This window comes from Pteropus medius, unplaced genomic scaffold (assembly GCF_902729225.1).
Source record: "Pteropus medius unplaced genomic scaffold, Ma_sr-lr_union100, whole genome shotgun sequence".
Classification (NCBI taxonomy): Eukaryota; Metazoa; Chordata; class Mammalia; order Chiroptera; family Pteropodidae; genus Pteropus; species Pteropus medius.
In genome coordinates this window covers 17,138,578-17,160,687 of record NW_024342471.1, presented here as the reverse complement: position 1 = coordinate 17,160,687, position 22,110 = coordinate 17,138,578, and the positions used below count along the sequence as shown (strand labels likewise).

At 41.7% G+C, this 22,110-nt stretch overlaps 1 protein-coding gene across 3 annotated transcripts in view; it reads right to left on the bottom strand.

The window, feature by feature from the left end:
• EYA2 (EYA transcriptional coactivator and phosphatase 2) overlaps positions 1-22,110 on the bottom strand; it is a 211,943-nt gene that overhangs the window by 147,101 nt on the left and 42,732 nt on the right. The window contains exon 1 of one of the 3 annotated variants that reach the window (XM_039864498.1): positions 8,593-8,611. The exons of the other annotated variants lie outside the window; for them this stretch is intronic. The gene's annotated coding sequence lies outside the window, so the exon portion shown is untranslated. Of the gene's footprint in view, positions 1-8,592; positions 8,612-22,110 lie in introns of those variants that run through there. 3 annotated transcript variants of the gene reach the window in all.

Here is a 22,110-nt window from a genome sequence, read left to right as displayed (position 1 = left end):
AACACATGATTTTTTAAAAAGAAAGAAATCACTTATCCCAGGATTTACACATAGGAAGTGCTTTGTATATACTTTTTAATCTGATGAGAGAATTCCATACAAATTGGCTTCTACTGTTTATACCTTTCTATTAGCTGATCACGTTTAGTTCCTAAATGTTCCCATGTAAACATGTGTCCTATGTGCCTGTTTTCTTGTTCTCCAAATGCCACAGGCACTCCAGAAGAGAGGCTGTGGCATTTTGTTATTTTAATATAACAAAACTTATTATATGGAACTCAGCAAATAGCAGACACTGAACCTGTTGTCTGATGGTAGATGCCAGAAATCTGCATTTTATCTCAACACTTTCTCTTCATCTTTTTGGATATATGCAAATAACTCAAGGTTAAAAAACAAACAATGATGTAAAAAAATAAACAATGATGTAAAAAATAGCATTGATCTCAAAATATCCAGATACTAGGTGTTATGGGTATTAGAGGCAGCAAATTGTTAGCTAAATGACCAAATCCAGTTAAAAACAAAATGAATTGTCTTTTTCCTCTTTGGAGTTTAAAAATACTTGAAGTCATTGCCAATATTTTTAAATGAAGCAATTTCACATAAAAATCCAGATTTTTGGCTTCTCTTGAAATTAGAAGGCTACTGTCACATTCCTGCATGACAACAATTAGCTGGAGCTGAGTAGTGGCAGACCAATTCGGTCAAGGCGTGTGGGCTCCAGTTTGCCACAGTCCCCACCTCTCCCAAGTGTCTTGCATTTGATTCTCTTTTTTCATTTATATTTCCTTCCGGTCCCTATAGGCCTTTGCATTTGAGACCCATGGCATACACATCATCAGAAAAGACTGATGAGGAAAGAAACAGCAATGTGACACTTCTGGCTTTAGTCACATAGCTTATTTATTTTACTGAGTGTTGCTGTCATCCTCAAGAGCTCTTAGCACATCCAAACAGCATTTGTTGACATTGCAGCCGAGAAGGAATGTGTGAGTTTTAACTCTGGTACGCAGGATTGCCGTTACAGCTTTTGGTATATTTTCATCTTGCCTAAAATCCTTGAAGGCCAAGCAACATGGAAATCATCTATATTTCCTCCAAAGCGCCTGACACAGGATCTTGCCATCTGATCAACATCTGTTGGAGGATGGGAGAAAGGAAGGGATGAAGGAAGAGAGGAACTGGGAAGGAGGGAGGAGGGAGGAAATCTATAACTGAGCGATTAGCTTCTTTCAACAAGATTTTTAAAATCTCTTGTTTACCCTCATTATCTACCCCACCCTAGACAATGACTCTAATGTATTAAACACGTCTCCTTATAAATGACACTATGTTGTTTTATGTGTGATGTTTTAATTTACTTGAATAATAAATTAAATAGTTGTACATGAGATCTCTTTTTGCTTATTAAACTTTTTTTCTACTTTGCACTACGATTTTTTAAAATATATACACATTGCTGGATAGTTGTCTAGCTTGTGGCTAGAATTCAATACTGTGCAGCCACTTTACCATATTTATGCATCACTCCAGTGATGAACGTTTAGAAAGTCTTCATCTCTCAGCCACCATAAACAATGCTGCAATGAACATTTCCATTTAAATAAAACATACATATAATTTCTGTATATCTATATATGTGCATATAGATACATACATATATTCTTAAAATAAATATTTATATTTGAGGAAAATTTCTATCATTGGGTGGACGTGAGCTGAACTTGATCAAGTACTACTAGACTGTTCTTCACAATTCCAGTGCTAATACCAAGGCCCACCGGAAGTGCCTACGCGTTCTAGTTTCACAAATTCTTGCTAACACTTGGCATTGTCCAACTAAGTCTTGCCCAGCCGATGGATGGAAAACGATATTTCATAGTTGTTCACTATTATGGGGCATATGAGTTCCTGAGAATCGTCTATTCGTATCTTTTATCCTTGCCCATTTTTCTAATGGATTTTCTTTTTTTCTCTTCTTGTTAATTTATTGGAGTGCATTGTAAAGTCTAGGTATTAGCTCGTTGTTTGCTTTAGATGCTGTAAATTTTTCTTAATCTCTCATTTGTCTGTTTTCTTTGTTTATGGTGTCTTGTAGAACAAAAAAATTCTTATATGTTTGTCCAATATTTTTCTAAATGTAAAAATTCTTTCCCTAACCCTAGGATATTAAAGTTTGCCTACATTTTAAGCTATTGGCTTGAATTTTTGCCTTTCGTATTTCTCTTTAATTAATCTAAATTCTTCCATTTAATATGGTTTAAAGTTGCATTTTTCTCTAATATTGGAGAAAACGAAAATAAGCCATTTTTTTCCTAACATGTATTAAACTCTAACTGAATTTGCCTCCCAGCTATTGTTTGTATTTGTGGTTCGATCTCACTATCATAATAAAAAATAAAGGCTACAAAACATTAAGGCATCGGAGGACAAGGGCTTGAGGGCCCAAGATCCCAGAGATATGAGAAATGGACTGAGTTAAGTCTGATTTCTACCACTTTTCCTTGCAAGATATTTGCCATTTTATAAGCACAGAGGGGAAAAATAACAGCTTAGAGTTTTCCGGTCACATTGGGCTGGGGAGACAAAAACTGGAGTTTAGGGCTACTAAGGTAGGCAGGATCCAAGCAAAGATCCTAGAGATATGAGAACCACAATGAAGAGAGCTTAATATTGTTGACAGTCACTACTTTTGAGGTATATGCTGACACCTAAGCTGGGTGGAATGGGAGGCAGAGAAGCCAAGCAGAAAGCAGTAGCTAAGAAGGCAAGAAATGAAGGAGCGTTTTTGGCAATCTTCCAGTACTAGGGAGGCAAATACTGGAGTTTATGGCCCATCAAGGATGAGAGGCCTTAGTAAACACACACGGCTTTTAACTGAGGCCCCTGAAGAGTTACTTCTTGACTGAGAGCAAACCGAATAGATCCTGCCTTGAATCGTCTTAATCCCTTATTAGATCAAAGTGATTTGCCTCTACTATGACTACCTGCTAATAGAAAAGTAACTTTTCTTTTGGGGGAAGATGTCATCTTCCGGAGCCTCTATAAATTTTCTGATACGCAGTGTTCAGCATTTCATAAAAATTACCAGGCATTCAAGGAGACAAGACCAAAAGCAAAAACAAAAACCAACTCCATCTAAGAGTCGGATATTGGGATTATCAAACATGGCCTCTCCAACAACTTTGACAATATGGTCAAGAAAATAGATTCAAGGTATAGAATGCTAGTAGAGAACTAGGATATTTTTAAAAATTAATGGAAATTCTAAAATTGAAAATATAATAACTGAAATTCAGAATTCAATAGAGCAGTTGAACCACAGACTGAACAAAGCATAAGAAAAAATTAATGAAGATAAGTCAGTAGACAAATCGCAGAAAGAATGTTGGAAAATAGGTTTTTCAAAAAGCATAAAAACTGTATGGGACATAGAGAAAAGGCCTACCATATGTAATAGGGGCCACAGAAGGAAAAGAGAGAGAGAACAAGTCATAAATAATGTTAATGAGAAAGTGACAGAAAAATTTCCAAGACTGATGAAAGATATCAAGCAAATGGAATAAAAGAGTTCTGTGAACCAAAGAAGGGAAATACAGAGAAAATATATATAGAAAAAAAATACAGAGAAAAACACTCGTGGGTATATTTTTCATAGTCGAACTACATATCTATGAGAACATATTAATCTTAAAAGCAGCCTAGAGGGGGAATAAAAGACAAATTTTCTTTAAAGGAGTAATAGACTTCTCAGTGGAAATGATGACTATCAGAAAACAAAGGAATTTCATCTGCCAATGTAGAATTTTACACCAGCAAAAAAAAAAAAAAAAAATTCCTTCAAAAATGAATACAAAAATGAAATAAACCAAAATTAAGATCATTGCCACCAATAGACCTATACTACAAAAGAATGCTCCGGAATGATGAAAACTCAGCAAGGAATGGAGAGCAACATGAAAGGGTGGCTATGTGAGTAGAAGAGGAATAAATGAAGTTAACTTGTTCTAAGGAACTTGCATTTTAATGGAAGTGGTAAAAGTACTAATTTAAGGTAAACAATAAAACTGATCAAAGATGCATGCTGTAACCTTGAAGGTAACTACTTAGTGAATAAATAGCTACTAACAAACTAATAGAGGAGCAAATGGAATAATAAAAATACTTGATTAATCCAAAAGAAGACAAGAAAGAAGAAGAGATGGAATAGAAAAAAATAAAAGACAGATTTAAACTCATAGTTATCAATAATTACATTAAATGTAAACAGAATAAAACTCCCATTAAAAGACTAAGATTATGAGTGGATTAAACTATAACTACATGATTATGACAAGAGACCTTTTTAAAATATAAAAACAAAGATTCAAAGATAAATATTGGGAAAATCCATATGATGCAAATACTAAATGAAATAAAGCAGAAATGATTTCAAATTGACATAAAAATAAAAACCATTATAGAGATTTAAAGGAACATGCAGTAATCATAAAGGAATCAACCCATGAAGATATAACAAAGTTTGTCCTTCCCCCAATTAGTTGACGTGGCAAATAAATATCACTAGCAAAGCCGAAGCAACAGAAATGTTAGTCCCCACAAAGTAAGCAGGACCTTAATTTAAAAACCTGACAATCATTCCTTCCTGCTGCCAGCTATATATAGCTTATGGGCCACTGCTACCTTACAGAAGCAAGCCAAAAGTATAGCAATATGAACAGAGTGAGAAAAACCCTTCCAAAAAAGTCTAGTTCTAGCTCTCATTTCCCAAGCACCTATTTCATGCCAGACAATTTCTCGATAGCTTTTGCATTATCTCCTTTAATTCTCTGAACCACCCTGACAGATGTAATTATCCACCCTCATTTCCCAACAGGCCAACTAAACACAGATTTAGGTCTGAGCAAAGCACAGGCACTAAGAAAATGTGAATCATTCCTATTTAGTGGACTCATCTTGTCCTGTCATGAAGATCTAAAACGAAGCTTTTTAAATTTCAGCACAGGGCGAGTTTTGTATGTGTGTTTTATGGGTTATATTGTTTTATTACGGAATTACATGGGGCAGTGGACGGGGGGAGGCTGTTCTCTCTGGCGTTTTGAGGTCTTTGAAGGTCTCGACCTGGCCCTGATTATAGTGTTCACTTTACAGATAACAGAGGTAAAAATAGCTAACAGTACTCTGGGACCAAGTGCTCTTGCATGTGTTGGCTTATTTAATCCTATGAAGTAGGTAGAGATGAAGAGACTGAGGTTCAGAGTGACCTGGTAGTTAGGTCTGGCTCCAGGGTCTGTGCTCTTAACCACAGCTTGCGAGTAAAACTGGGTCAGAATTTGAAATCAGGGCCTGTCCAGCTCCAACACGTCCACTAAGCCGCCCAGGCGGAGCACTGGCTCTTTCATTTGCTATAGCGGCACAAATCCTAGCTATGGTCTTAGCAGCTGTGTGATCTCGGGCAAATTATTAATTTCTCCGAGTTTCATCCATAAGGATGGAGAAAATAATAATGCCCTTCCTGGCAGGTTATCCTGCAGATTAAGTCAGAGAAGGCGTGAGTGAGTGGTTGCTCAACAAAGAAAGGGTAGCTACTGACATTATCTGCATTCACAGATAAAAGCTTGAAACATACATTTCAGGTAGACACAGGGATCATCTGTCACCCGCTGGTTCCTACTGTGGCCTGATGGACAGAGTTGAGTTCTCCTGCAATCTGGGGAAGAGCCTTCCTGTTCTTTTTGCCCTCTGCACAATGACCTGAAATTGGAGACCAGCTTATCCTCTTTGCAGGGGAGGGAAGAGAGGAATCAGAGCGGGTGGCGGGCGGGAGGAGGAAGACTGAGCTTCTCTTTCATGAAGGCAGGGAAAGGAAGCAAAGGCCTGGGATTCATTTACGAAAGTTTTTTCCTGTGTATTGCATTGCGGCAAAACCCTGATGCCCTCGCTGCTTCAGAACCGGGTTAAGAGGGGTGGAAAGAAAGAGGCATTTGAAAGCCCCCGCCCTCTGGCCTTCTCCTTGGCCGGCTGCTGCCAGCGGCTTGCACCATTTGTTACTCTTGTCACCACCCCTGTCCCCAGGGACTGAGAAGCACTGGGAGAGTGTGAGGCTGCTGGAGGAGCCAGAGAGATGACAGCTGGAAGGTGGGGGGTGGGGGTGACTTCAAAGACTGGGAAGGATCAAAAGCAGATGGAGGGTCCCAGGCGGTGGGCGGCTCACCTTTCCGCACCCCCGAGCGCCCTGGCTACCTTGACTGAGAACAGTGGCCCTGCCTACTAGATGGAGAGGACAGATGGCCAGTCGGCCAAGAGGACTTTAGAGAGGGCCAACACCCAGCATCTTTTAAGGGCTTAGAAATCCAAACCTGCCAACAGCAATCACAAGCTTCTGGATAGACAGCAGTGGTGGCCCAAACCTGGACATGTCTGCCTGCCTCTAATCACCCCCATTTGATTTCAATTCTAAATACATCTGCTAAGCGAATACCAGCTCTTCCCCGGTCTCCTCCATCTCAGAGAGACCAAAAGCCCAGGATCGTGCCCCTCCTCCTCCTCCTTCAACAATCATATCCAATCCATCACTAGGTGTCATCAAGTTTACCTCTTAAACATCCATGGAACCAACTGCTCTCTACCTCTACAACCACCGCCCCCAGCCAAGCCACTGTCTTCTCCGCCCTGGACAACGACCTCAGCCTCCATGCCAGTCTCCCTGGGGCCACTCTGACAGCAACCTGAGGGACCTCTGATGACATCAATGAACCTGTCCCTGCCTTGCCTCATCCTTGCTTATAACCTCCAATTGCTTTGCATTGTTCTTAGAATGAAACGAAGACTTCTGAACACAGCCTTGATCTGGCTTCCCTTTGCTCAGTGTCTCATTCTAGCAACTGGCCTTTTTCTCCCTCTACATTCCCTCCTGTCAAGAGGTCTTTGCATTGCTGCTCCCTCTGCCTGGAACACCGTTCCCTCCTGCTCACCATTCAAAGGTCTCAGTTCTAGAATGATTTCCCCAACCATCCCTGAGTGGGGCCCGTTCCCCTAGAGCAGCTTCCACAGGCCCATGACCCAACCTTTCACACACCAGTCACTAGAACAATTTTTGTGGGTGTTTTTATGTTTAGTTTCCATCTGTCTTCCCAACCGGAGTGTCAGCTCCCTGATGGCAGACATTTTGTCTCTTTTCTCCGCCATTACATTCCCAAATCTTCGGCAAGGCCTGGTCCTTGAGAGCTGTTTAATAAATATTTGTGGAATAATGAACGAATGTGCTGTATGAATAAATTTATTCATTGAACCATTATTTACTGAGTACCTGCGATAAGTGCCAGTCACTGCCACTGTCACCATTCCATACAGGGCACTCATTTACGTTCCTGCCTGGCCCCTCTAGGCACGAATTTGAGACCCTTCCTGATTTACTCTTCTTCCCAGCGTTAGCACTGTCTGTAGGACATGGTCAGAAGTACATGGATGGTGGATGCTACTGTTCCCAGGCCATCCCAGAAGGGAGAAGTGGTCCAAAAGCTCCCGTCCAAATGACAGAAGGTGTTAGTTATGATTATTACACTATTAAGCTCTGCCTGGCTGTCATGTCCTTCGCAATCCTACTTTGTTCTCCCCTGTAGGTTGATATTTTCCAGCTTTATTGAGATATAAGTGACATATTGTATAAGTTTAAGGCGTACAATTAGGTGATTTGATAGATGTATATACTGAAAAATGATCTTGGGGGGGTCCTGCCTTGAGCTAAAAAAGAAGGAGAAGAAAGTAGAAATGTCCAGAACCACAGCCTACAGGAGAAATCAATGCTAAAGAAGGAACATGGTGGGAGTAGTGGCTTCTTGGCATTTTGGCCTATTGGGTCTTGTGGCAATAGCATCCTTTTTTTGGGGGGGGACTGCTTCGCAGTCTATGTGGCTTGGGTGGGGTTGACCCTACTAACAGGCTCTGAGCCTAGCAATTAGCATGTCCCATCCCTAGGTCTACAGTGATTGGCTGAGGGGTGTTGGTCACGAGTTGATAGGGGCCAATGAACTGCTGGAGAAGAGATGCTCTTTCCCACCGGACATGAATCCTGGAAGGTATTTATTTGGAACTGCTGGCAGTACTGGGCCACAGACTACATTTGAGTAGCACATTCTTAGAAGAGAGTGACTCCCATTCTGATACATGTGCATCGCATCCCAATGCGAAAGTAAAAGTAGGAATAAACTGCAGGTACGGCCAGTGAAATTTGGAGACTGCTGCCGCTGTGGCTGACTTCGACATCAGCCAGAAGGGACCCCCACACTACACTGGTGTGGTCGATACCATACTATTGTTATGTAAGATATAATCTTACCCTCCTCCTGTCCTCATCTCCATTCCTCAACCCCATTTCTTTTGCAATGGGGAAGGTGTCACTTAATAGAAATTGTGGGATCAGGGCTGGGACACATAGGTGATGAACAAGGTACTTCCAGTCTCCTCTCCAAAGGCTATGAAGAAGGCAGATAAAGAAGGGACATAGTTGATGCTAAATTCATTCACTGATTCATTCATTGAATCAGGTTGCCAATCATTTAGAAGCAGTGACTCTCTTCAACCACATACCAGAAAAGGCTGCTCTTGTTCGCTAATTTATTTCGCTCATTTTTTTGAAGGCCAGGGACTGTTCCAGGCACTGGAGATACAGTGGCAAATCAGACAAATTCCTTGCTCTCATGAAGTTGACATTCTAGAGTGGGGCTTGCTCTCCAGTCTTAGATGGCATTCGTCAATGGGTGACCCCAGGCAGCTGAGTTATGGACAGCATAGTCACATGGATATCTCCTCAAGCTGAGAAAATAACTGTATTGCCTTTTCTTCTTAACATATAATACTAACCATCTGGATAATATTGCAAAACTCTGTAAAGAAATTTTAAAATTTTAGATAAAATTAAAGTTGCCTTTGGCCACTATCTCCCACCAGCTTTATCCACAATTACTAATAGGGTGAATAATTCTGAAGACCTTTTTCTAGTCATAAACACACACAAACACACATATATATCCTTAAAAATATATAGTACTTTATAAATGTGTTTTACACACGTGTTTTTACCAATGTCACTGATCTGTATGTCCTGTTTTAGGAGTTTTTTCACTTTAACAATAAAACATCTTGTTCTTTCCATGTCATGACATAGAGATCTAGCTTATTCTTTTTCACTGCTGCACAAGATTCCCAGGTATGTCTATCCCACTGTCCTTTCGGCCGGTCCCCAGGTTTCCCAAGTTTTGTATTAAATGCTACATTGCCTGGGACAGGCCTTCTTGGGTGCACATGCATGTAGCTCTCTAGGAGTGATACCCCAAAACAAAATTGCTAAGTCTACCTTTAAAATTGTAAAGGACATTTGCAAATTGCCCTTCAGAGTGGCTGATCCAATTTATATTCCCAATGGCTATATCTGTCCTCACCTCTTACACTGTATCTATTCCTAGATCTGAAAAACTTTTTATCTAAAACTCTCTTAGGAAGACATAAACGATTATTTTAACATGCCTCTATGGCAGTCTACTCCTCGGCACTATCATTCAGCCAAGCAGATTACTTTCTTGGGAGTCATGTCAGAATGGAGAACCAGCCTGGGTCTAGAACCTTCGCCCCAGTCTAAGCTCTCTCACTCAAGCTTGATAAATCCCTCGTTCACGTGAACTTGGTGCAGGACAAAAATAGTCGATGGGAGGGTTTTATTATCCTTCCCTGATAGTATGTAAAACAAGGGCCCTTTGTTTTGCTAATCCAGTTTTGCTGTCCACGGGATTTTTTTTTTAAAAAAACTTTTTATTGTGATTCCATTATAGATTCATAAGAAGTCATAAAAAATAGAAGTGGGAGGTCCCGGGTACCCTTCACTTAATTCTCTCCACCACACAGCGATTATATCTTACATAATTATGATATCGAAACCAAAAATTGACATCGGTGCAGTGAGAGTGTATGTGTGTGTGTGCAGCTCGGTGTCATTTTATCTCATCTGTAGATTCGTGTAACCACCGCTGCAGTCAAGACACAGTTCCGTCACCAGGAAGGTCTGCCTCGAGCCGTCCCTCCACAGACACACCCGACCCCATTCCCCCAAACGACCACTGGCGATTGCTAATCCATTCTCTAGTTCCAAGATGTCATTTTGAGAACATTATATAAATGGAATCATACAGTATATGACCTCTTGAAATTGGCTTTTTTTCTTTTTTTTAACATGACTCAAGTTCAGATGCCTGCATTTTACAACGCATTTTCCAATATTCACCAGGCCCACAAGAGGCGACCTTCAAAAAAGTACCCAATGTGCGGTGACTGAACAGGACAGGACCACACACGTTCTACTGATTTCAGGTTGGGTTCAACAAGGCCCTGGAGCAAAGTGCAGAACTTTATAGAATATTTCTCATGCAGAGCCAAAAAAAAAAAAAAAAAAAAAACCCCAACCAAAAACCCACCCCAACCCACAACCAACAAAACAAGGCACAAAGAAAACACCTTGACCCTTCTAGAAGGGAAGGCCCGCCCCTGCCAGTGATGGCTGGAGAAGGTCAAGTGCTAGTGGCCGTGGGGAACTCCAGGACACAGCCCCCTTCCCTGGGAGGCAGGCAAGCAAGCAGCTGGTGAAGCTGCTTCTCCTGGGTTGCAAAGGTGTTTTGCTCTGAGTTTATGGTCTCCACCCTCAGTAGGTACCCTGTCAGCATCGCTTCCAGTTACTTCCTCTTCCTCTTGCTCACCCAATCACAGCCGACCAAAATGACCTGGACCCATTTTAAACTATCTTAAATCATGAAGAGACTCATTCTGAAAGCAGGGCATTTTAATCTGAGTGAAAGGGGATGAATGGGAGAAAAATATTGGAGAAATGGTAAGAGAATCTGAATACTAAAAACTGAATATTAGAATATCTTTATTCTATCTAAATCCTTACTTGTGCCCCCAGGAAGCAGTGACCATCACAAAACTGAAAACAATAGTTCACAATCAGTAAATGCTACTTAGGAGCGAGGCACTGTTTTAAGTGCTGTTCACGTGAGATCCACAGGATAGAACTCAGACCCCATTTTACAGATGAACAAAGCAAAGACAGGAAGTTTAAGTTACTTGTCAGAAAGAAGTAGCAGAGATGGATTTAAAGCCAGGATGTCTGACTCTGAATGTTCTACTCTCCTGCCATCTGCCGCTGACAGAAGCAGATGTCTTAAAATTAATCTTCCCTAATGACTGATCTCTAATTACATCATTACTCTGAAATTGAATGGGCCATGTAGTGATTCATGAGTTTTTAAATGTTTTTCTTCTTGTTTTGAGGTTGGCTCAATTATATGCAATATCATATAGTGAGGTTTTCTTTTCCCCCTCTTTTTTTTTAGGGGGGCGGGTAAGGTGGCTACATGGTGAAGGTTAGAATTTTTTTTAAATGAAAAATCTCAAGCATATGCAAAAGCATACAGAATAGTAAAATGAATCGCTAAGCATTTATCACTCAGATTCAACATCTTTCAAGATTTTACTGCATGTGTCTCTTCTAAGCTTTTTGATTTATTTTCCTCTTCGGTGAAGTTTTTAAAACAAATCTGAACTTAAGTCTCTATTCTCTGCCATGCTTCATTAAAAAATATGGACATTTTCCATTAACACACCTAATAAAATTCACTTTAATTCCTGTACCATCTTGAACACAGTCCATGTTGTATCTTCCCCAACTGTGTCCACATGGCCTTTTAAGGTTGGTTTATAAGATTCAGGATCTAAACAAAGTTGACACGTTATGTTTACTTATAGTGTTTCTTATATTTATCTAATCTAGAATAGCCTCTCCCCTCTTTTTATACAGACTATTGACATGTTGAAGAAACTAGGTTAGTTGTCTTGCAAATTATCTCATGTTCTGATTTTTCTGTTTGCTTCCTCATGGTGGTGTTAACTTACTTCTCTTTCTACTATATTCCCCATAAATTAGCTTTAAAGTGTGACTAGGTTCAGATTCATTGGAAGGGGGGCAGTAACACTTCAGAGTTCTTCCCATTGCATCACATCAGGAGGGGCAAGGTGTCCAGTGTCCCCTCTTCTACTGATACAAATAGGGGTCAGTGGCTCTATTCTCCTTCCTCCGTTATGAAGTTCCCCGTAAACCTCTGGTCTAATGATTTATTCACTAATGTTCTTGGGCCGAATCAATTATTTCATTAGGGGTTTAGAAATTTTAAAAATATTTAAGGGAGAGAAGAATATTACAAGAATATTAATATATATTCTTGTAAATTACTGTCACAAATCTTTCTTCGCTGTACTCTCTCAACCAGCTTGTGAAGTGGGTGGAGCCAGCAGAAACTTGGCACAGCGGGGGGTGACCATGCGAGCTCCCTTCAGGTGCCTGGGTGCCTAGGTCAAATCCTGGCTCTGCCACCTACTAGTGGCATGGGATCTTGCTTGACTTCTCTGCCTCAATTTTCTCATCTGTCCAATGGGGATAAAAATGGTACCCACCTTCTAGGGCTGGTGTGCGGATGAAATGACTTAGTATTTATTTACACAGGCCTTAGAACAGAACAGGATAACAGAATGAACTCTTCTCCACGCTTACAAGTGAAGAAACTGAGAGGCCAGCTAGTTAAATAAATGTCCTCAGGTCCCACAGCTAATGACAGGCAGAGCTGGAACAAAAATCTCATTCTACTGCATTACGTTGTGTCAATGGAATGTTTTTCCACATTTTGAAAATAATCGCAAATAATTAGGAAAAACACCTTTTGACCATAATGACTTATACATGGCTTAATATAACACCTAATCAAAGGCCCCACACGCTGTGGGCCCTGAACACCCCACCAACCTCGTCTCCTGGAGGTTCCGCCCTTACTGCCTCTCCTGTAGGGACACTGCCCTTTCGCCACTTCTCAAATCATCTCATGGTTTCGCACCTGCTGTTTCTTCTGCCACAAATCCTCTTCTCCAGATCTTTCCCTGCCTCACTCTCTCACTCCTAACATCTAGTTGTTTTCTCAAATGTCACCTCCTTAGAAATGCCTTCCCTAATCATATTATCAAACCCACTCCCCATCTCTCCCACCCCACCTTTCCATCCCCTGATCCTGCTGTATTCGTCTTTATGAGTCTAATTACTATCTTAAAATACGCTGCATATTTATTTGTTCACTATCTGGGGGAGGGGCTTTTTCTGTTTTGTTCACTGTTGCATCCTTGGCATCAATTGCAGTAACTGTAATTAGCACTAAACAGTCAGCCAATAAGTAGCAGTTAAATAAATGCTGAGTATTCTTGCCCTTCTCCCCTCTTCTATCATAAAGGAACTCCTGATTCTTAGCAGGGCATGAAGCCGCCTAGAATGAATTTCCCAGCTTCTCTTGCAGTTAGGTTGTGGTCATATGATTAAATTATGGTCAGGATGGAATCAAAAGTAATGCACTCAACATGCAGGTCATGTGTTTAAAGAACATCCCCCTGTTCCTCATTCTTACTTGGCTAGATGCAATGTGATGGGAGTGCCATCTTGGACCATGAGGAAACGGGTAGGTCTTTAAGGATGACGTAACAAGATGGAAGCAGTCTGGGGCGCTGATGACCTCACAGAGCAGAGCTGCTGTGTCAATCTGGGCTTTTATATGAAAGAGAAATAAACTCCCAGGCTATTTATGTCACTTTGAGTTCAGTTCTCTGTTACACAGAGCCAAATTTATGTCTGTGTGTCTGTCTGTCTGTATCTATCTATCTATGTATCTATCATCTAACAACTCCTATCAGGTTTTCTTCAATGCATTTATGTGTGTGTGCGTGTGTGTAGCAACTATATTATAGAAAATTCTGAATATATGCAAAAATATCCAGATTCATCTAATGAATCTCTATGCCCATCACTCAGCCCCAACAACCATTAACTCATGGCCAATTCAGTCCCATTTCCATCTCATCTACTTCTTTTATAATCTTTTATAATACCTGCAAACAAATCCTAGCAATAATATACTTTCATCTGTAACTATTTCAGTATAAACCTCTAAGCCCCAACCCCGTTTGAAAACACAGCCATAATACCATTAGCATGCCTATGAAATTCCTTAATATTACCAAAATCAGATATTAATTTATTTTAACAAAACTATGTTGTGTATTTTTTATTCTCGTTAAAAAACATGCTGTGGGCAATTTCCGACATCAGTACACACAGAGCTTTTCAATAGCTGTGTAGTATTCCATTGAAATGATATATCGAAGTTTATCTAGCCATTCTCCAACTATGGACATTCGGGTTATTTACAGGTGAGTTTTTTTTTCTTTCTTTCTTTCTTTCTTTTTTGATATTTTAATCAATGATACAGTGACCTATCTACCTCAGGATGTCTCAGCTTTGGCGCTTGAGATTTGGGGCTGGACAAATCTTTGCTGCGCACGGATGGCCTGTGGACTGTAGGCTATTTAGCAACATCTCTGGCTACCTCCTCACTAGATAGCAGTAACACCCCTCGCCCCCACCTGTAACAACCAAAATGTTCCAAGACATCGTTAAATGTCTCCTGGGCTTAGACTCACCCCAGCTGAGAATCTCTTCTCAAAACATATACACTCATGCAAGTAGAACACTCTAACTTCTACAGTGGAGGGCCAGGAGAAAAATGGGAACTGTAGAGTTTTCAAAATGGCGGCTACTTGAGAAAAATATCAGTTCGTACCCGTTCTGGGTTTTAGTAAACACTTTTGCTGTGCTTCAATCATGCTTACCATAAAAACCCGAGAATTGATTCTTCACAAAGAACTACACTTAATGGCTTCAGATTTATCATATCAATCAAAGACTCTTTGATTTAGTGTTTTTTTAACATCGGAGCTCAGATCAGGATCCGATGGAAGAACATGAGATATGTTATATAAAACTGGCTTAGAAGTGGGGACAACATCCTAACTTTGATGGTCTGGCATATTCCTACTGCAGGGTTATATTTCAGGGAACGCGTGTGACCTCCTGCGTTCTCCCTCTCTCCTCCATTTAATAATAAATGATATTATAATGGTGTTTGCACACAAAAGCGGGGGGACTTCCAAATTCAAAATGAAGCCTGAACTCAGTAGCCTTAAGCACGCCCCCTCTGCTAAGATCTGCCCTTGGCCAGGTTTAATATCCAGCCAGAACCTACTGGGAAAAATTAACTGCCCTCCCCCACCCCGCCCCGCCAAAGGGCGCATTGTGGGGCTGAAACAGGCCACGGGGATTACTAAAACATTAGCTTTGAGGCTCCCGAATTAGGCTGGTCTGGCTGACGATGCTTCGGACCACAGCTGTGCTAAGAATCCTCAAGATCTGTCATTTCTGGGGTAGTAAAAACACAGCTATAGTAAAAACGAGGTAAAAAACCAAAAAACAGTAAAAGATTAAAAAAAAAGTAAAAACAAATATAAAGGAAGACAAGGAAAAATGAGAGAAAACTTACGGGAGATCTAAAAAATAGTTTTATAGATATTCACAAGGATAAGTCACTTATTCATTCCATAAACACTAGAGAGCACCTCTTATGTGCCAGACGCTGATCTAATTCCTGGGGATCTAGTAGGGGACCAGACAGATGGCATCGCTGACTCTGAGTCAGTATCCTAGTAGATTTCTTTGCAGATTGTGGAATTCACTCTTGCTGGTAAAATCCAGCTGGCAGTTCCTGTTAGTGAAGATAGATAAGACAGAGGGACATCTGAGCCAAATCTTCACAGTAAGAAAGGGCTCATTGTGCTCCAAGTACTGTTAGGTGCTTTACGAATACTGGCTCATTTAATACTCAAAACAATCCACGAAGTAACTAATATTGTCTCCTCCTTTTTACAAAAGAGAAAACTGAGGACCAGAAAGATGAAACAGCCTGCGCAAGGACACAGAGCCACATAGCTGGCTGGCTACTGCACTAAAATATCTTTTAGAGCAGAAGTTCTCAGTGGCAAGTGATTTTGACCTCCAGGAGTCATTTGGCAATATCCTGTGACATTTTTGTTTGTCACAATTGGGGGAGGGTGTTACTGGGATCTAGTGGGCAGAGGTCAGGGATGCTGCTAAACACTCTGCAATGCACAGAATGATCTCCACAACAAAGCATCACCTGGCTTTGTCTTAGGCACCAAAGTTGAGAATCCCTATTTCAGAGGAGTGTCTGTTGCTTGCCATGTTGAGGGCTATGCATAGCTGTTCCCTCTGCCCTGATGCTCATCCCATCTCCCTCACCTTTAGGTTTCTTCGTAAATGTCACAGTGTCACTACCTCCAGGAAGCCTTCCCTGACCACTACTGCCACCACTGCCTTCCGTTACTGGATTAGTTTTCACTGTACCTTGAGCTTTGCATTCATGGCATTAATTACCACTGTAATTAATAATTAGCTGAGTATTTAGCTGTGTAATGCCCACCTCTCCTGTTAGGCTCTATACAGTTGCCATGAGCTACATGTGGCTCTTGAGCTCTAATCCAAACTGAGATGTGTCCTAACACATCCTGGTTCTCAAAGACTTAGTACAAAAAAAAATAACAATGTAAAATAATTCATTAGTAATCATAAAAATATTGATTATATATTGAAATAATATTTTTGACATATTAGGTAAAATAAAACATATTAACATTAATTTCACTCATTTCTTTTTTTTTTTTAATGTGGCTACTAGAAAACTTTAAATCACACATGTGGTTCGCATTTCTAACTCAAATTATATTTCTGTTGGACAGTGCTGCTTGAGACCTTAATATGCTCCACAAGGACAGAGACCCTAACGACCCCTAGCGTGAAGAACAGTGCCTGGCACAGAGTGTGTGCTGAATAAACACTATGGAATGAATGAAAGAATGAAATTTAAGGACTGTAAGAGCTTGCCTTGTCCGTATCCTGGTTGTCAAGAACAGTTTGCTTGCATATTGCATTTTCAAGTTCTCCAAACACTCACCAAGGGCTATGTATCTTTCACTTGCCTAGTCCTGGCCAGCATGGACACTAGCTTTCTTTTCAGACATGACCCCGTGACCACAGCCGGTTGCCCCATTTCCTTAGTTGACTCCACACCCCAAGAGGGAAGATGAGGCTTGCGAGAAACATCTATAGCAGCCAGAGTTTCCCACAAGAGTCAACAGATGGTGGCTTGGGAAGTCTGTCAACCTTGACTGGACAAACATGTTCTAGAAAGGGCCACTCTAACTGGCAGAGAATGACATGGAGGACAGGAGCCAACGAGGGCAAAGCTGTGCCAAACGGGGAAGTCAAGAGGCCAAGACCAGGTGTTTGGGAGGCTGAACAAGCCTGGGCCCGAACCAACCAGGTGGGGTCACCTGTCTCTGTCCTATGCCAAGGAAAACAGTTCTCTGAGATGAGACAAGAAGGCACACTAGGTCAGACTCAGGAGCTACATTGCATGGGGGCCCGGGCCCAGGCACTGGCATGGCCCTGTGGGGGCTGTGACTCTCCAGTACCCCTGGAGGCTGCCCGCTCCAGATGATGCAATGGACCAGGGCCCTGGGGCCCCACTGGGCCTGAAGCTCTAACTTGGGCCCAAGGATTTGAGGGACCAGAAAAGAAACCAAACTTGGTGTCTTGGCCCCTTTTAAAGAGGGCTTAATTTGCTCAGGAGCAAGTGGCTGTGAGCCCAAACTCCAGCCCTGGAGCTCATATATCCTGTTTGACCTTGAGCAGCAAGACCAACAGCTCATACTTAGAAAGGGGTCACTGCTGAGGACAGGCTCAGGGCTAAGTACTTGACATACAGTGCTGAATATCGAGAACTAACACTGGTACCGCACATCAGTAACTCAGAGGGCAAGTGGCAGAGGAGGTATTCAAATCCAGGCAGTTCCTGGTCTGTTCACCAGTTATGTGGGTTTGAACCTCAGCTCTACTTCTTACTTGCTATATCAAGTTGCGGAACTGTGTAGTAGCACCAACAACTGTCATTTATCTAACATTTACTAAACTCTGATCACTCACTGCTCTAAGTGAGCGCTCTAAGTATTATTACTCGCTGAATGTATTGCTTATTAAGTCCTCACGACAACCCTTGGCCAGTTTTTTCCCAGAAATTCAAACACAGGCCATTTGGCTCCCATGTCACCACTACGGATGCTGGAGAACACAGACTCTGGAGCCATACTGCCTGGCTGGAATCCCAACTATGCAACTTGATGGTAGCTGTGACCTTATCCTCTCTGGCCTCAGTTTCCTCATCTGTAAAATGGGAAAAACAACGGTACCTACCAATTGTGGTTGTTGTGAGGGTATTAAACCAGTTAACGCTTGAAAGTGTTCGGCAAGTATCTGGCAAAGAGGAAGTTGTTCAAAGAAAAGCCAATGTCCATCATGCCTGCAATACTTGGGCCACAGGAGAGGTGACAAGTCAGGGTCAGGGCTCTCCAAGGAGGGGTGGGAGGAGAAGACCTTGAAACTCAACCGTGCGACTCTCTGCACACTGGACTCCCCCTCCCTCCCTGATGACCGACCTCAGCAGCCCTGGGGTACCTCCCAACCTCCACTGCCCGCCTCCCCAGCATTTGCTCTTCACGCTCTTGGAGTGAGATTTTTAAACATAAATCTGACCTTGTCATGCCCCCGCTAAAACCTCTTTAATGGCTCCCCATCGCTCTTGGGCTAAATTCCAAACTTTCACAGGGGCTAAAAACAGTGGCTTTCAAAATCTTTGAGACTTCACAGTGAGAAACACATTTTACAATGCAGTGCAGTGTACACCTTTATAAAAGTTGAAATAAAAGTTTCAAGAAACCACATTGACCTCATGTGCGACACACATGAGCCCATTCTATTCTTCTTTTTTTTTAAAATTTTTCCCCAGTGTTGGCTGTTGCCCACTAAATTGATTTCACGACCCTCTGATGTGTTAAGAACTGTAGTCTGAACAATACTGGTTTAAGAACTCTCAGACCCAGGCCCTGCCAGCCCTTTGGCCTCATCTCTCCTCACCCATGACCTCCTGGCAGCCCAAGTTCTGGTCATGCTGAAGCCCCAGCATCACATTCTCTCTCGTCACTGGGCCTTTGCACATGCTGTTCCCCCACCTAAAGCACTCTTCCTGATTGTCCATCTGGCTTAGCCAAAGGCTGTCTCCTCAGGGAGGCTGCTGCCCATGCACTGAACGTTGCAGCACCATCACCTGTGACCCATCTTCAGGGCCTGTCTAGACATTAGAACCACTCTGGGAGTGTTGTTGTTGTTGTTGTTGTCTAAACCTACTTCAGATCAATTGAATCAGACATTTCTAGGGGTGAGGCTTGAACATCAGCATTTAAAAAATACTCCCAGTGAGTATCTGGAGACCCCTTAGGTCCAGCAAATCAACCTGTTTCGTTTCCTCCAGAGCACTTAAGATCATCTAAAGTAGCTTATATATTTGTTTATTTGTTTGCTTGTCTGGAATTAAATAAACCGAGAGGAAAGAGTCTTAGGTTTCTTTATATCCCTCTCCTTTCCCCCAGGGCTGAAGAAGGTACCTGCACATGTGTTGCTGGCCCGACCTTCAGCCAAACCTCCAAGAAACATGATGGAGAGAAGTCAGCTTTCTGAGGGCACTTTGTAGCAGCACCTCCTAGGATGCTGGCTTGCTTTCTAGTAGCTGCTGAAATGCTCACTTGTTTAAACCTACAAAACACACCCCAAACCCAGCAGGCTATGGGGGTCCCACTGCTTGGGTGGCAGGTTAGTAATCAGAAAAGGCCCTAGAACAGGGTTAGCAAATGCTTTCTGTAAAGGAACATAAAATGCTTATGTAAATAATGTAGTCTTTGTAGGTCACACTGTCTCTGTTGCAACTGCTCAACTCTGCCACTGTAGTTTTAAAGCAGCTCCATGTAAATAAATGGTCATCGCTGTGTCTCAATAAAATTTTATTTTCAAAAATAAGCAGTGGGTCAGATTTGGTCGTTGAGATATAGTTTGCCTACCCCTGCACTAGAATGCAGGGCTTAAGAGCTGGACTAATGGAATCCAGCCATGTGACCTTGGGTAAGGTCTTTAACTTCTCTGTGCTCCAGTCCCCTACCTATCAATGGGAATCAGAAAGATGTCTAGTTCATAGGGTGGTTGGGAGGATTAACTCCATTAATGCATGTAATGCATTCTAGATAATACATGGCACTTAGCAAACATCAATAAATCTTAGTTGCTTTTATTATTATTGTCTGGGAACGGAGAGTCCTGAGATCAAATCTCAGCTATTCTTCTTGTCCTTTGGGCAAAGCGTCTCTCTCAGCTTCCATTGCCTTGGCTGTAAAATGGGATAATAATAGTACTCACCTGCAGGGTTACTGTGGGCGGAAATGAGCAAATATATGCCAAGTATCTAGTAAGCGCTCAATAGCCAAAGTCAATAGTACTGTATTATTCTCCAGAATGATAGTGATAGAAAAAGAAAACAAATCAAAACACAACTTGGGTGAGCCACGGCCCCTGCCCTGAGCTCAGGCTCCTAGCCTGGCCTGAATCCGGCAGTGTGGCTAGGGGGGTCCCTTTGTAAAGTTATTTTCTTGCACCTCTTCTCACACAACCCCTTCTTGAGATTCCAGAAGACAAAGAAAAACACAAGGCCAGCAGTTTCTGACACTCCCCTGCACCATCACTCTGCACCCTGAATTCCTGCTGATTTCAATGGGATGGGACGCTTGGACACTTTCAGAGAGAAGACACCCTCGATGGTGGTCAGGTTCAGGTTCAGTAAATGGACAGTGGGGGAGGGAGAGGATAAGAGAGAACCTTCATTCTCTGACATTTCTGTATGTCAAAGTGGGAACAATTGAAGTGATGTGTGTGCGTGTGTGTTGGGGGGACAGGTAGCTAAAGTGGTGATGGGGGTGAGTTTGCCTCCAGCAGACACTGGGCAATGTCTGGACATTTTTGGTTGTCACAGCTGGGGACATCTACTTGCTGATTGGACTCACTCTGAAGCCCTGGAGGCAGAGCTACGCGATAAAAGGAGCCTGGGTCCCTGGTGGACCATGTATAGGACAGCCTTCTCCCAGGAACACTGTTACCGGTCCTCACGGGAGTGAGAAATCAGCTGTGATTATAGGTTTTATTTGTTTCAGCAGCTAGTATTTCCTTAACTGATACAGATAAGTCTATCCACACAATGGAATTTTATGCAGTCACTGAAAACAATGAGTTATACAGTTGTCTTGGAGGCAATTCCATGAGTATTATTCAGGAGAAAAATAAGATGCTAAGCATGTGTAATATATTATTTTTAGAAAAAAATCAGTGATTTCCTCCTGCTCCACAAAAAACAAAACAAAACAAAACAAAACAAAACAACAAACTTCCCCCCGCCCCCAAAATAAAACAAACCCAAACCTAAATCCATCTGTTTAGGAACACATGAGTAAGGAAAAAATGGGAAAGATTAAAAGGTCAGCAGTTGGCAAACTATGGCCCAAACCCAAATCTGGCCTACTACCTGAGATGGAAATAAAGTTTTAATGAAACACAGCCATGGCCCTTGGTTTACATATTTCTATGGCTGCTTTCATGCTATAATGATGGAGTTGAGTAGTTGCAATGGAGTCTGTATGGCCTGCGAAGCCATAAATATTTACTATCTGGCTCTTTATAGTAAACGTTTGCTGATCCTTGTATTAGATGACCAACACAGGAAAAAAAGATTATGCTATGTCCACAAACAAACCACTATCAGTAATGAGGCAGATGAGATCTAGATTAGTTGACAAGGAAAAATGTCCACAATATGGAACTGGAAAATAGTAAGTTATGGTGTACAAAGTCTGATCCCATTTTTGTAAAAAGTAAACTATATGACTTGTAAGATGGCTTGTGTATACATTAAAACCCATCTGTAAGAGTCCACACCCAACAATTAAAGGAGATCTTGCTGAAGAAGAAACAGGGGGACCATCTACTTTTTACTCTGTATACTTCAGTGTCATCTTAAAATTTTATGATCAGCATGTTAATCATTTTTATAATTCGAATGAAAACCAATAAAGGAAAAAATAGTCACAAGAAACTTGAACCCGAAAGAGTATAAAGGTTGCTGGTGAAGTAGAATTCGTTGTTGGATCTTAAACCTCTTCAGATTCTCCCAAAGTCAGGCTGGGGCC